Source organism: Loxodonta africana, chromosome 9, assembly GCF_030014295.1.
Source record: "Loxodonta africana isolate mLoxAfr1 chromosome 9, mLoxAfr1.hap2, whole genome shotgun sequence".
NCBI classification, from domain to species: Eukaryota; Metazoa; Chordata; class Mammalia; order Proboscidea; family Elephantidae; genus Loxodonta; species Loxodonta africana.
In genome coordinates, this window is record NC_087350.1 from 82370649 (window position 1) to 82384396 (window position 13748).

Here is a 13748-nt window from a genome sequence, read left to right on the forward strand (position 1 = left end):
AGACAATTTGCAGACCACACAGCAGCAAAGGATTAAGATCCATAATATGTCATGATCATCTATAAATCACTTTAAAAAGACTAATCCAAAAGAAACATGAGCAAAGGGTATGGCAGGCAATTCACATCAGAGGAAACGCAATGACAAATATGTACATGAAAAATTACTTAACCTCGATAGAATCATAGAAATGTAAACATTAAGGACAATGAACTATCACTTTTCATGTATCAGATTGGCAAAGGTTAAAAAGATCTAAATAATCCAATTTTGGTAAGGGTATGGAAAAACTCTGGAGAGATCAGTAATCTTGATTAGCAAACTAGTAAAGAAGGAATCAGGAAGGAAGATTGACCTCGGCTAGGGGATTGGGAGTAGCTGTAATTTTGAATATAGTTGGAAGCTTTGACTAGTACATGGTATTTTAAGTACTTTGAGACTACGTTTTTTGATGTGAAACAACCATAAGATTTTTTTTTTTAATTTCCTAAAATACACAAGAAGGAATTGGGCCTGCTTTTTCTAAGTAGCATGAGAAAAACTACTCCTAATAGACAGGTTTATAGAAACCTTATTTTTGCAGGAGACAAAAATAAGTTGCTCTTATTTTTAGTCCCTATGGGTCCCATTTATTCAGTGTACTGGTTATGTTCATGTTTGGGAGGATTCACAACAAAGTAGTAAAAGTAGTTTCCTCTAGGGAGAGTAAGTACTTTGTTATTGTTGGGTACCCTCCAGTTGATTTCAACTCATAGTGACCCCTCATGGCATAAGGGAAATCTTGGTGGTATAGTGGTTAAGTTCTATGGCTGCTAACCAAAAGGTTGGCAGTTCAAATCCACCAGGCACTCCTTGGAATCTCTATGGGGCAGTTCTACTCTGACGTATAGGGTTGCTATGAGTCGGAATTGACTCCACAGCAACAGTATGGCAGAATAGAATTGCCCCATAGGGTTTTCTAGGTTGTAATCTTTACAGGTGAAGATTGCCAGGTCTTTCTCCTGGGGAGCCACTGGGTGGGTTTGAGTCATCAACCTTTTAGTTAGCAGCGAAGTGCTTAACTGCTGTACCGTGAAGAGTACTTCAGTAATATACTGATGTCATGTTCCCCAGAGGAAGTGGCATGGTTTAAGCAGGACTCTACGAGTTAATTCTGTTTCTTAGAGAATCATTTTTTATCTTAAATATTTTTATTTGAGTATGCTAAAATGTATACTTGTAGATAGCAGCTCAACTTCCAGGTAGGCCAGGTGTAGTTCAAAGACCTTAAATAGCCTCTCTACAGGGTCGCTATGGGCCAGAATTGTAATTGTGAATGTACCTAATCCTGGTATCTATCTACGTGGCCTTGGCAGAAATTCACAACAAAAGCTGGAACTATTGGAGAACCATTTGAAGATATTTTACCTCCTCATCTCAGACTCTTCTTTTCATTAAGAAACTAAGAGTTCATTAAGATAGTAATTAGTCTTTTCTTTCTTGTTCTCATGGTAATGATTGTTTTTTCTCCCATTACACTCTTTGACAGCTTTGCAGTATGATGTAGTGTAGTTAAACCAGAAACCAAACTCGTTGCCATTGAGTTGATTCTAACTCATAGTAGTGTAGTTAGGCAAACCTAAATTTGGACTCTAGAGCTAACACTTATCCAGTGTGTGACCTTGGACTAATGAGATAATCTCTCCGAACTTGAGGTTTCTTATATGCAATATGAAGTTACCTTGGTTGCAAGGATTACATGAGATAAAGTATATCACACATGTTTTATTGTGCCTTGCACATAATAGTTGCTTTTCCCCCAAAGTACTGTTTTTATTCCCATTCTCTTCTCTGGGTGTATGCTTTCCCTGAGTGATGATCTCTTGCATCTTTAGCTATGATTCCTAAATCTCCATATCTAGTACCAAACTCATTCTGTTGGAGATTTCCTCTTAGGTACTTGCTAGCATCTCAAAATAAAGGTGTTCCAAAACGACATTCCTCACCTTCTGTGATTTTAAAAACTACTGCTCTTTTGCCTTACTATTTTGTTACTTGTGCAAGAAATCCAAGAGTCACCTTTAATTCCTCCTCTGATCACCTGCCATGTTCTATACATTCTATCTGAGGGTCGCTTGAAGCTATTACCTCCTTACCATTCCCACCAGCATCAGCTTATACTCTTTATATGTTCCTTCTGGATTGAGTATCCTGTTATTTGCTTCCAAACCTTATAATGTATCCTCTGATGCCCTAAAGAACAACACTGATCATGTCTTCTTACCTACTAGCTCAGAAACCTTCAATGGCTCTCCACAGGCTACTGAATAAACTCCAGATATCACCACCCACACATTTACAGTGCTCTGATTTGAACCCAAACTACTCTTCAGTCTTTCTCTTCCACTACTTATCTTACTGGCCTACACGATTCCCAATGTATGACCCAAGCGTCTGTGCCACTGCTCCCATTGTCCCTTACAAGGGGAATGCCTTCCTCTATCTCAAAAGAATGAATACCAGCAGGAGATAAGTTTATTAAGAATAGCTGCCCAAGGAAAAGCTTTCTGAAAAAAAACTTTTCTGATCTGATGTCTCCTCCTGATAACTCCATCAAGACGATTGCTATGAAGAATACAAATACTTTATCTGGTGATATTTAAAATCAGCTCTGGGATCTGTACATCTGTTAATTGAAATCAATCCAAAGACACATTCCCCTTTGCTGCTCTACTCCATTAGATACAAATGTGGCATCCAGAAAATGGGGAGCTCTCTGACTAATATAATCCCAAATCCTAAACTGGGCCACACATGTCACCTCTCTGCTGGTGGCCTATGCTCCACTATTCTACTTCATAACAGAAGGCAGAACATTTCTAATTCACCAGGGCAACAAGCTGTGGGAGTTTAAGTCATTTCACCTTGAGATTCCCTGTTCCTGGGTGACCCCAGAAAACTCTGGTTTTGAGACCAAAATGAGAACATCCGTAGCTCACGGTGCTAACTGGAGCTGTCAAGTGGTTTTCTCATATCACGTAGGGACTGGGCCAAACCTACCTAAATTAAATGAAGCCCAAGTAAAAAGGATCACTTTCAGAATTGTCTTTCATTCCTACCATGAATCTCTAGGCTGGGCGTTATCCTGGATCTTGCATGGCCTTTCAGGGTCACTCTCATCCTGGGAATTGCAGAATTTCAAACCTACCCAGTGTTTAGCAACACTGGCAGCCTTCCTTAAATATGCTCAGTGAAGAAGCCACTGTCTCTCAAGACGGCATCTCCATTTTCAGACAGTTCTATTCATACATTTCCTTATTCAAACAAGTTCTCCTGACTCCTGTAATCCCTGGAGGTACGCAGGGGCCAACAACAGGGCCTGCCTAAGGTCTACCTTTATCTCTTCCTAGCTGGTGAGCAATGAAAGGAACAAGTACCCAGCACTTAAGCGTGCTTCTTTAGATAGTATCTTCCACCCATCATCACCTTCCATCATGTGGTAATGGATGTGGTCACTGGACTAGGTGCTATGCCCCAGGTCCTGAACCCTAAAGTGTGGCTGCCCTATCTGCCTACTACATGGGCAGCAGCCATTAAAATGAATTATAAGCACTTCTCTCTCAGCACTTGTCTAAGACAGCTTAGCTTTGCTTCTTGCCTTAATTAATTATCAAATGTACTCCACTCCAATTTTATCTAACCTCATGCCCTTTTAGAAATTTCTCTTCCTCAGTTTATCTCTCAGGGATTTCCAATAACCCTCCTGACACTCCCCCTACATATTTCAACTCCAGTCCACCAAATTCAAATCAGTGCTAGCCCAACTGGTTGGGCCCAACCAGACAAATGCTGTCTAAAAGTATCAGTCAGTTCACTGAAGTTCTGACAATAGACTGAGTGGGTGGGCAAGACTATTCACTCTTGCAGGCCTCCTCAGCAACTCCAATCTTTAGAGGAACTTGTGACACTCCCTGAATTTCAGTAACTCCTGATGGACTTCTTCTGAGTCATTCTTAGCGGTCAGCTACATGACTGATCTCAAGAGGCTGTGTGGTACTTGATGGGGAGGCTACACCAACCAAAAAAGGCATAAACAGTAGAATTTGGGAACCAGATTTTAAACACACATACCTACACCCTTGAAAGGAAGTTAACAAAAATCAACATTAATAAATAAGTTTAACCATCTACAGAAATATCCTCTAAGTATACGCTGCCTAACAGATAATTCATGAAGGTGCTGATGAGATTAAAATACAGCCGAAATCTCAAGATGAGGCTCAGAGTTCCTCTTTAAAATGGGAGGCAGGAAGTTAAGCTATAAGTAATCCAAGAGAAGCTCTAATCCTTAAAACTAATACGTTGGTCAAGAAAGAGTAAAGGACAGTTTCTATCTATGGCAAATACTGAACACAAACATTTATCACTGTCTCAACCATTGTCTGGGAAAAGTTTTATTGATTATAATGCCTATCAGAGTTATTTGGAAAGAAATATCCCTAGAACACAGAAGAATAGTATATCAGACTATCAGAACACCAGATCTTAATGTAAATACCACATACAAACATTCAGTTCTCTTTGCTGTAATTCTGGGATCTCTAATTTGGTGTCCTGAGTGGCGTTGGCCACTAGAAGGTGATGCTTTAGGCAAGTGACTGGTACTTAGACTTCCCATGGTAAACTCCTAAATTAACTGCTGTTGATAAATAATTTTTCTCAGAAAGAAAGGAGTGAGTTGATCTTCTAGGACCGGGTCACCCCTAAGACAAGCTGCAAAATGGAAGTTCTGATTTGTAAACCTTGGATTGGCATTGGCCACTTCAAGATACAGATTTGACAGGCCTGCCTTAAGGTAGTGTGTTGTCTCATTCTCGCACCTATTTACAACAATACTGTATTTTGTAAAGTTCAACGAATAAGATATTCAAGAGATTTAAGATTTCAACTCAGCCCTGTTAAGCCTACTCTGAATATCGCTTTCCTCCTCTGTATATAAGAGAGGGTTAAAGAAGATAACCTCTACTGACCTTCCCAGTCTTAGAACTAGGTCATGATTCTAGAAATTACTAGAAATAATAACATTTCAGTAAGGTGTCTAGTTACACAATAAATTTACAACTGCCAGTGGCTTTCCTCGATACTGATAATAACCAATTAGAAAAAAAAATGTGAAAAATGCCATTTAAATGGCAACAAATTTTAAAATATCTAGGAATAAACATAATAATAAATGTACAGATCTATATAAAAAAGCTATGAAATTTTACTGAGGGCCATAGAAAAATACCTGAGTAAATAGAATCACCATGTTCCCAGATAGGGAAACTCCATATTGCAAAGATATAAACTAACTCCCAAAATCAATTTACAAATTTAATGTGATCACAATCAATGAAATTTTTAAACTCAAATAATTTAAAAATGTATATTTAAAGATATATGTAAAAGAATAGCTAGGAATTTTTTTTTTAATGAAGAATAATAGAGTAGGATATTCAGAAATCATCCTACCATACATTTAATATGTACCTTACAGTTACAGTAATCAAAACAGTTTGGTACTAGTGTCAGGATAGATAAATAAAATGGAATAGAAAGTACAGAAATAGACCCAAGAGAATAGAGGATATTAGCATATGAGAAAGCCGCCATTTCAAATTAGGGAAAAAGAATGTTAGTCATTAAAATGATATTAATAAGTTAATCATTTGAGAAAAATAAAGTTATGTACCTTATTTATAACTCATCCCAAAATAAATTCCAGATGAATGAAAAATTTAAATACAAAAAAAGAAATAAAGGTAGTACTAGAAGACAATAAAGACACTATTTAGATAAGTTAGAGGGAAATGGCTTCTCTAAATGTGACACCAAAAGCAAAAACCAAAAAGAATGTGATTGCTAAATTTCACTACATATGTTGCTAAAATTTAGGTATGGATAAAAAATAAAACACTACAAACTAAACTGAATCACAGACTAGAGGAGAAACTGTGATAATGTATAAAGTAAAGGGTTAATATCCTAAAAATATAAACAGCTCTTACAAATCAATTGGAAATAGCTTAATAGGAAAGTGGGCCAACTGTCAATTCACAAAAGAAGAAATGTAAGCTAGCTATAAAAAAAAAAAAGTGATCAAAACATTCAAATTAATCAGCCAAGAGCTATCATTTTTTGGCCAGCAGCCTGACAAAGATAATTACTTTTGTATTTTATCTCCTCTATTTTTATCAGACTAATAAGTGGAACCACATCTAATTTATTTCTATATCTGCTACAGCCCTAGCACAGGGGCTGGCTTCTAAATAGGGGATTAGTAAATAATATGAAGTTTGAATAAAGATAAGTTTATTAAGAATATCTGCCCAAGGAAAGGCTTTCTGGAAAAATGCTTTTCTGATCTGATATGATAATAAAAAAATGATAATACACACCACTGGGAAGGGTATGGGGAAAAGAATGATTCTCTTCATTCTAGCCACACTATGAATTGTTTTAAGCTTTCTGGGGTGCAGTTTATATTCAAAGATTTAAAACTATGCACAATCATTGACCTAGTGGCTTTTATGAATTTATCATAAGGAAATTGTCAGACAAGTACATAGCAATATGTATGAGTGAGTGTGTGTGTGTGTGTGTATAGAGGAACACTGGATCATTGGAACATGATAGTAAAACGTTGGAAATAATCTAAATATTCAACAACATGACAATGTATTAAATTCCATTTTATTGCTTTAAACCTGATAGGTTTCTCATTTTAATAGGAAGTTATTTAGTTCCCTACAGCAGTGACTAAGTGAGCACTTAGAAGCCCTTATTGTTATACATTTTTTTTTGCTACCTGCTCCATCTCTCTTCATTTCACCTCTCACAGATCCTCTTCATTCTTTATACAGAACACTAAGTAATGAGCTTCACATCTGATTATCAGGGATAGGCCAATCAAGCCTTTTTTGTTTTGTTTCTTAAACTCCTTTAAGTCTCTGAACCATGAATAAAGTACAGATACTAACCTTTTGATGACTTTGTTTTTCCTTAGCATAACAACTGTAAGAAGAAATGACAGAGAAGCTCACATTTGCCTTTGTTTAGCTTTTAATTTATAAAAATCATCTCATTAAGCCTGAGACATAGGAAAAGATAATTATTCCACTTACAGTTGAGAAAACTGAGGCTTAGAGAGGTGGTAAATGGAAAAAATCAAAACTGGAAATCATGTCTTTTAATTCTAAGTCCTGAAATCAGAAGGCTCATTCCCATTCTTTGGAGTAGCCAATTTCTTTACTTTAAACATAGGAGTTCTTTTTGCTCTGCTGAGTATCTCCAATTGAACTTTTTCAAGCAAATAAAGATCTAACCTCCTTGGCTACACTCTTGCCTGAGCCACCCCCAGGTTGTGCATTGCGTATCACATCTTCAGGAGTCACCAGGTCAATGATGTCCCTGGGGTTGCACAGTGTGGTGGCCCTGATACTGGCTTTCCAAATACCTACTATAAAGCCTAGACTAGAACCCTATGTTCAGTACTTGGTCATATGGTAGCACCATGGCAAACCCTCATTAGTCACGCTAATAGAGAGAACAGTGATGTGAAGAGTGGATCTGTGATTTTCTTAATAGCGATTTAGTTTTCCTATTTATGTTTGGGTTTGGCTAATGCTAAAAGTGTTTGAAATTCTCTAAGGACTTGTTGATTAACAATTAGAGGAAACAGACTACAGACAAGTTGGCTGTTTGGCAGCCAAAACTAATGACAAGTGTCTATGAATGAAAAGCTTAGGCATTTTACTTATTTAGGCAACAGGAGGAATCTATTATAAGACTTAATAATAAAGAAGGTAACATTAATTCAGAGCTTACTATGCTGTATGCCCTGATATAGCTTTTTTCATTTAACCCTTGCGATAACCTTGTGAGATAGGTAGCACTGTATTATCGTCTATGTATTCAAGTGATGAAACTGAGACATAGGCTAAGTAACTTGAACAAAGGTCACTTGGCTAATATGCGGGAAAGCCAGGATTGGAAACAGACAGTCTTACTCCACAGCATGTATTTTTAACCAGTTTATGTTACGATTAATATAAAATATATATATATATATACCAACAACAAGGGGATAACCAGGAGAAACAGGGGAAATATGGAGAGAAGAATTGGAAGTTTGGAAAAAAGAAAAAAAAAAAGGCAAATCTAGCCTTTATTTTCTTCATGACCTCTAGGGTGTTTTCTTTTTTAAAACAGTCTTTGTAACCTGAAGAGAAGGAGCCCTAGTAGTGTAGTGGTTAAGCACTCAGCTACTAACTGAAAGGTTGACGGTTCAAACCCACTAGTCGCTCTACAGGGGAAAGATGTGGCAGTCTGCTTCTATAAAGGTTTATAGCCTTGGAAACCCTATGCGGTAGTTCTACTCTGTCCTACAAGCTCATTATGAGTTGGAATCAACTCAACAGCAGTGGATTTGGTTTGGGTCACCTGAAGATTATAAATTCTCTCATATTTTTAATATTTTTTAAGTTTTCTTTTTAACATTTAGTTTCATAGTATGCCTGAAATGTGTGTATGTATGTCATATAAAGTAGGAATCTAACTTAATTTTTTTCCCAAATGTAGAGCCAAGCATCCCAACATCGTTAATTTCAGCATGAAATGTTACCTTTACCTATATTGAATTTCCAAGTACACACTAGTCTCTTTTTAGACTCATAAAGAGTCTAATCAATCTTTCCATTGATCTATTTCTATTCCTACACCAATACTACATTGTTTTAATTATTATAGCTTTATAACATGTTTTGATATCTAGTAAGGCAAATCTTCTCCTTATTCTTTAAAAATTTTTTTTTGCTATTCTCTTACATTTTTTCTTTCAGATAAATAATGAAATCAACTTGTCCCGTTCCAAAAATGTCTGTGGGAATTTTTGGTTGAACTGCTGGAATTTGTAGGTTAATTTCAAGAGAATGGGTATATTTTCAACATCAAAATTTTCCATCATTTATTCTATAAATACATATTAAGCACCTATAAAGCACCTGCATTGTTCTGTCCCCAAGCTCAGAATGGCTTTTACTGAACAATGCTTTGGCACAATGCCAACAGCCTACATTGAAGGACATTAAAGGAAACATCCTCAGTCCTAAAAATGTGTTTAAGGAACTAACACAGACTTCCATAAAGACAAAGAAAGCAAGACAAAGATGGGCAAAGATTTGCCTGGCTATCCCAAGACCTTAACTAGATGATATAGTCTGTGAAGGCAGAAATGCACTAGTTCATCATGAGGCAAGAACAGATTATGAACAAAGCCAAGGAAGATGAAATTCCCTGTGGAAGAACTGGAGTCAAACCATATGCCAGCACTAAAGGTTCTTCCTTCATAAACACGAGCATGGGATTTGGACAGCCACAATTGGAGACATTAATGGCAATATTTGGACAAATGTACATAGCATCTTACATTGCATAGATAAGATTTCAAAAAATCAGTACAAACTACATAAGTCATCATGTGACATTTTTAACAGCTTTTCCTTCTCAGTACCAGGATGACTCTCTTTTGTATAATTCTCAAGCTCCTCTGGTTAGCTAAAATCCACCACTCTCCAAAGTTCAGCTTTTAGAATTATAATGACAAATGTAGTAGTTCAAGTGGAACTGATTTGTTTCACTAAAACAAAAATAACCTCCTCCCCAAACAACACGTGTGCACGTGCGTGTGCACGTGCGCACACATGCACTTTGGAAGTCTCATAGCTCTATCATTGCTTTTCAGATGCTTTAAAAGTGTATCCACAAAGAACTAAGCAGAAGGTTTTCCCTCTGTCAGAGAGAATCACTCCCATACAACAATCGCTTGGTCTGAATGATATGGGGAGTTTAGTTGCAGACCTTGGTAGAAAGTTTAAATTTTCTCCAAAATAGCCCCAGCAGAAACTACCTGATATTAATGAAACAAACTGTGATCCTCAGATGCAAACTGTAGGGCCTGGGATTAGAGAAATGGGGCTATTAAGTTAGATCCCTATAGAAAGGGAAACAAATTCAGTGAGACCCTTTTGATAGTCTTATCTTAAGCTCACATGGAAAATGGGGGGTGGATGTCAGGAGGGGAGGAATGTTGAAACTATGGTTCATCTAATTAAAGCACCAATAATCCCAACTAAATCAATAAACCCAGTGAAAGTCTCTGTTAAACCAAAACCAAAGCCGTTGCCACTGAGTCAATTCTGACTTACAGCCACCATACAGGATAGAGTAAAACAGCCCCACAGGGTTTCCAAGGAGTGCCTGGCGGATTCAAACTGCCAATCTTTTGGTTAGCTGCTGTACCTCTTAACCACTACACCACCAGGGTTTCTAAGTCTCTCTTGGGCTATGCTTATTTTCCCCTTGAAAGCTCGTAGATGAGAAACTCTCTCACTGTTAGCTTTTATAAGCAGAATTTTGGCTTTCTGTTTTAAAAAATACCTTCAAAATTAAATCACTTACCTGTCTGCCTCAAATCTTTAGGGAGAACATTCCTCTGATTGCCCCCTAAAAATAACACTTACACACTACGCACTATTCCTAAGGGTGAATTAATACCATCAGTGGTTATAGTCAAGGACTTTCTACAAGAACCTCAAGTTCAACTTTATGAGTTTTTTTCCTCCCACCCTTGCAGCAAAAATAATCTCAGGCCAGTTTAGAAAGAAATCAAGTCTGAGTTCCACACTGAAAACTTTCTTGGTGATCCAAAATTGTAGGCAGCTTCTTGGTGGGCTTCAGTTCAGTCCTTTAATGGGTGCACAGAGAGCACAACCGGTCAATTTCATGGCTTTGTGGGTGGAACATGGCACAGCGTAGTACTAAGTAAATACCATTACTGATTGTTGAACTTGGGAATCTCAGCAGGTAAGAGCTGAGCACTTACCTGAAATAAAAGGTTTTATGTATTTCATCTCAGAAACACCACCTAAGAATAAAACAAAAGCTCCTTGTCAGTTAGTCCAAGCTCTGCTAATAAAATAACTACCATTTATCAAAATTTACTGTGTGCTTGCCTCTACCAGCCTGAGCCCAGAAGAACTAGATGGTGCCCAGCTACCACCAATAACCACTCTGACAGGGATCACAATAGAGGGTCCCGGACAGAGGAGGAGAAAAATATAGAACAAAATTCAAAAATTCACACGCTCAAAAAAGACCAGATTTAACTGGTCTGACGGAGACTGCAAGAACCCCTGAGACTATGGCCCCCGAACACACTTTTTTTTTTTTTTAATAATTTTTATTGTGCTTTAAGTGAAAGTTTACAAATCAAGTCAGTCTCTCACACAAAAACCCATATACACCTTGCTACACACTCCCAATTACTCTCCCCCTAATGAGACAGCCCACTCTCTCCCTTCACTCTCTCTTTTTGTGTCCATTTCGCCAGCTTCTAACCCCCTCACCCTCTCATCTCCCCTCCAGGCAGGAGATGCCAACATAGTCTCAAGTGTCCACCTGATCCAAGAAGCTCACTCCTCACCAGCATCCCTCTCCAACCCATTGTCCAGTCCAATCCATGTCTGAAGAGTTGGCTCCGGGAATGGTTCCTGTCCTGGGCCAACAGAAGGTCTGGGGGCCATGACCACCTGGGTCCTTGTAGTCTCGGTCAGACCGTTAAGTCTGGTGTTATGAGAATTTGGGGTCTGCATTTTTTTTTTTTTTTTATCCCACTGCTCTCCTGCTCCCTCAGGGGTTCTCTGTTGTGTTCCCTGTCAGGGCAGTTATCAGTTGTAGCTGGGCACCACCTAGTTCTTCTAGTCTCAGGATGATGTAGTCTCTGGTTCATGTGGCCCTTTATGTCTCTTGGGCTCGTAATCACATTGTGTCCTTGGTGTTCTTCATTCTCCTTTGATCCAGGTGAGTTGAGACTCATTGATGCAGCTTAGATGGCTGCTTGCTAGCATTTAAGACCCCAGACACCACTCTTCAAAGTAGGATGCAGAATGTTTTCTTAATAGATTTTATTATGCCAATTGCCTTAGATGTCCCCTGAAACCATGGTCCCCAGACCCCTGCCACGCTGGCCTTCGAAGCATTCAGTTTATTCAGGAAATTTCTTTGCTTTTCGTTTAGTCCAATTGTGCTGACCTCTCCTGTATTGTGCTGTCTTTCCCTTCACCTAAAGTAGTTCTTATCTACTAATTAGTGAATGCCCCCTCCCACCCTCCCTCCCCCCCCCTCGCGTAACCACAAAAGAATGTTTTCTTCTCAGTTTAAACTATTTCTCAAGGTCTTATAATAGTGGTCTTATACAATATTTGTCCTTTTGCAACTGACTAATTTCACTCAGCATAATGCCTTCCAGGTTCCTCCATGTTATGAAATGTTTCACAGATTCCTCAGTTTTCTTTATTGATGCGTAGTATTCCATTGTGTGACTATATCATAACTTATTTATCCATTCATCTGTTGATGGGCACCTAGGTTGATTCCATCTTTTTGCTACTGTAAACAGTGCTGCAATAAACATGGGTGTGCATGTATCTGTTCGTGTAAAGGCTCTTATTTCTCTAGGATATATTCCAAGGAGTAGGATCGCTGGATCGTATGGTAGTTCTATTTCCAGCTTTTTAAGGAAGTGCCAAATCGATTTTCAAAGTGGCTGTACCATTTGACATTCCCACCAGCAGTGTAGAAGTGTTGCAGTGTCTCCATAGCCTCTCCAACATTTATTATTTTGTGTTTTTTGGATTAATGCCAGCCTTGTTGAAATCTCATTGTAGTTTTGATCTGCATTTCTCTAACGGCTAATGATCGTGAACATTTCCTCATATACCTGTTAGCTACCTGAATGTCTTCTTTAGTGAAGTGTCTATTCATATATTTTGCCCATTTTTTAATTGGGTTATTTGTCTTTTTGCAGTTGAGTTTTCGCAGTATCATGGAGATTTTAGAGATCAGGCACTGATCAGAAATGTCATAGCTAAAAACTTTTTCCCAGTCTGTAGGTAGTCTTTTTACTCTTTTGGTGAAGTCTTTGGATGAGCATAGGTGTTTGATTTTTAGGAGCTCCCAGTTATCTAGTTTTTCTTCTACATTCTTTATAATGTTTTCTATACTGTTTATGCCATGTATTAGGGCTCCTAACATTGTCCCTATTTTTTCTTCCATGATCTTTATCGTTTTAGATTTTATATTTAGGTCTTTGATCCATTTTGAGTTAGATTTTGTGCATGGAGTGAGGTATGGGTCTTGTTTCATTTTTTTTGCAGATGGATATCCAGTTATGCCAGCACTATTTGTTACAAAGACTGTCTTTTCCCCATTTAACTGTTTTGGGGCCTTTGTCAAATATCAGCTGCTCGTATGTGGATGGATTTATGTCTGGATTCTCAATTCTGTTCCATTGGTCCATGTATCTGTTGTTGTACTAGTACCAGGCTGTTCTGGTACTGTGGTGGTATAATAGGTTCCAAAATCAGGTAAAGTAAGGCCTCCCACTTTTTCCTTCTTTTTCAGTAATGCCTTATTTATCCGGGGCCTCTTTCCCTTCCACGTGAAGTTGGTAATTTGTTTCTCCATCTCATTAAAGAATGTCCTTGGGATTTGGATCAGAATTGCATTAAATGTATAGAACGCTTTTGGTAGAGTAGACATTTTTATAATGTGAAGTCTTCCTATCCATGAGCAAGGTATGTTCTTCCACTTATTTAAGTCTCTTTTGGTTTCTTGCAGAAGTGTACTGTAGTTTTCTTTGTATAAGTCTTTTACATCTCTGGTAAGAT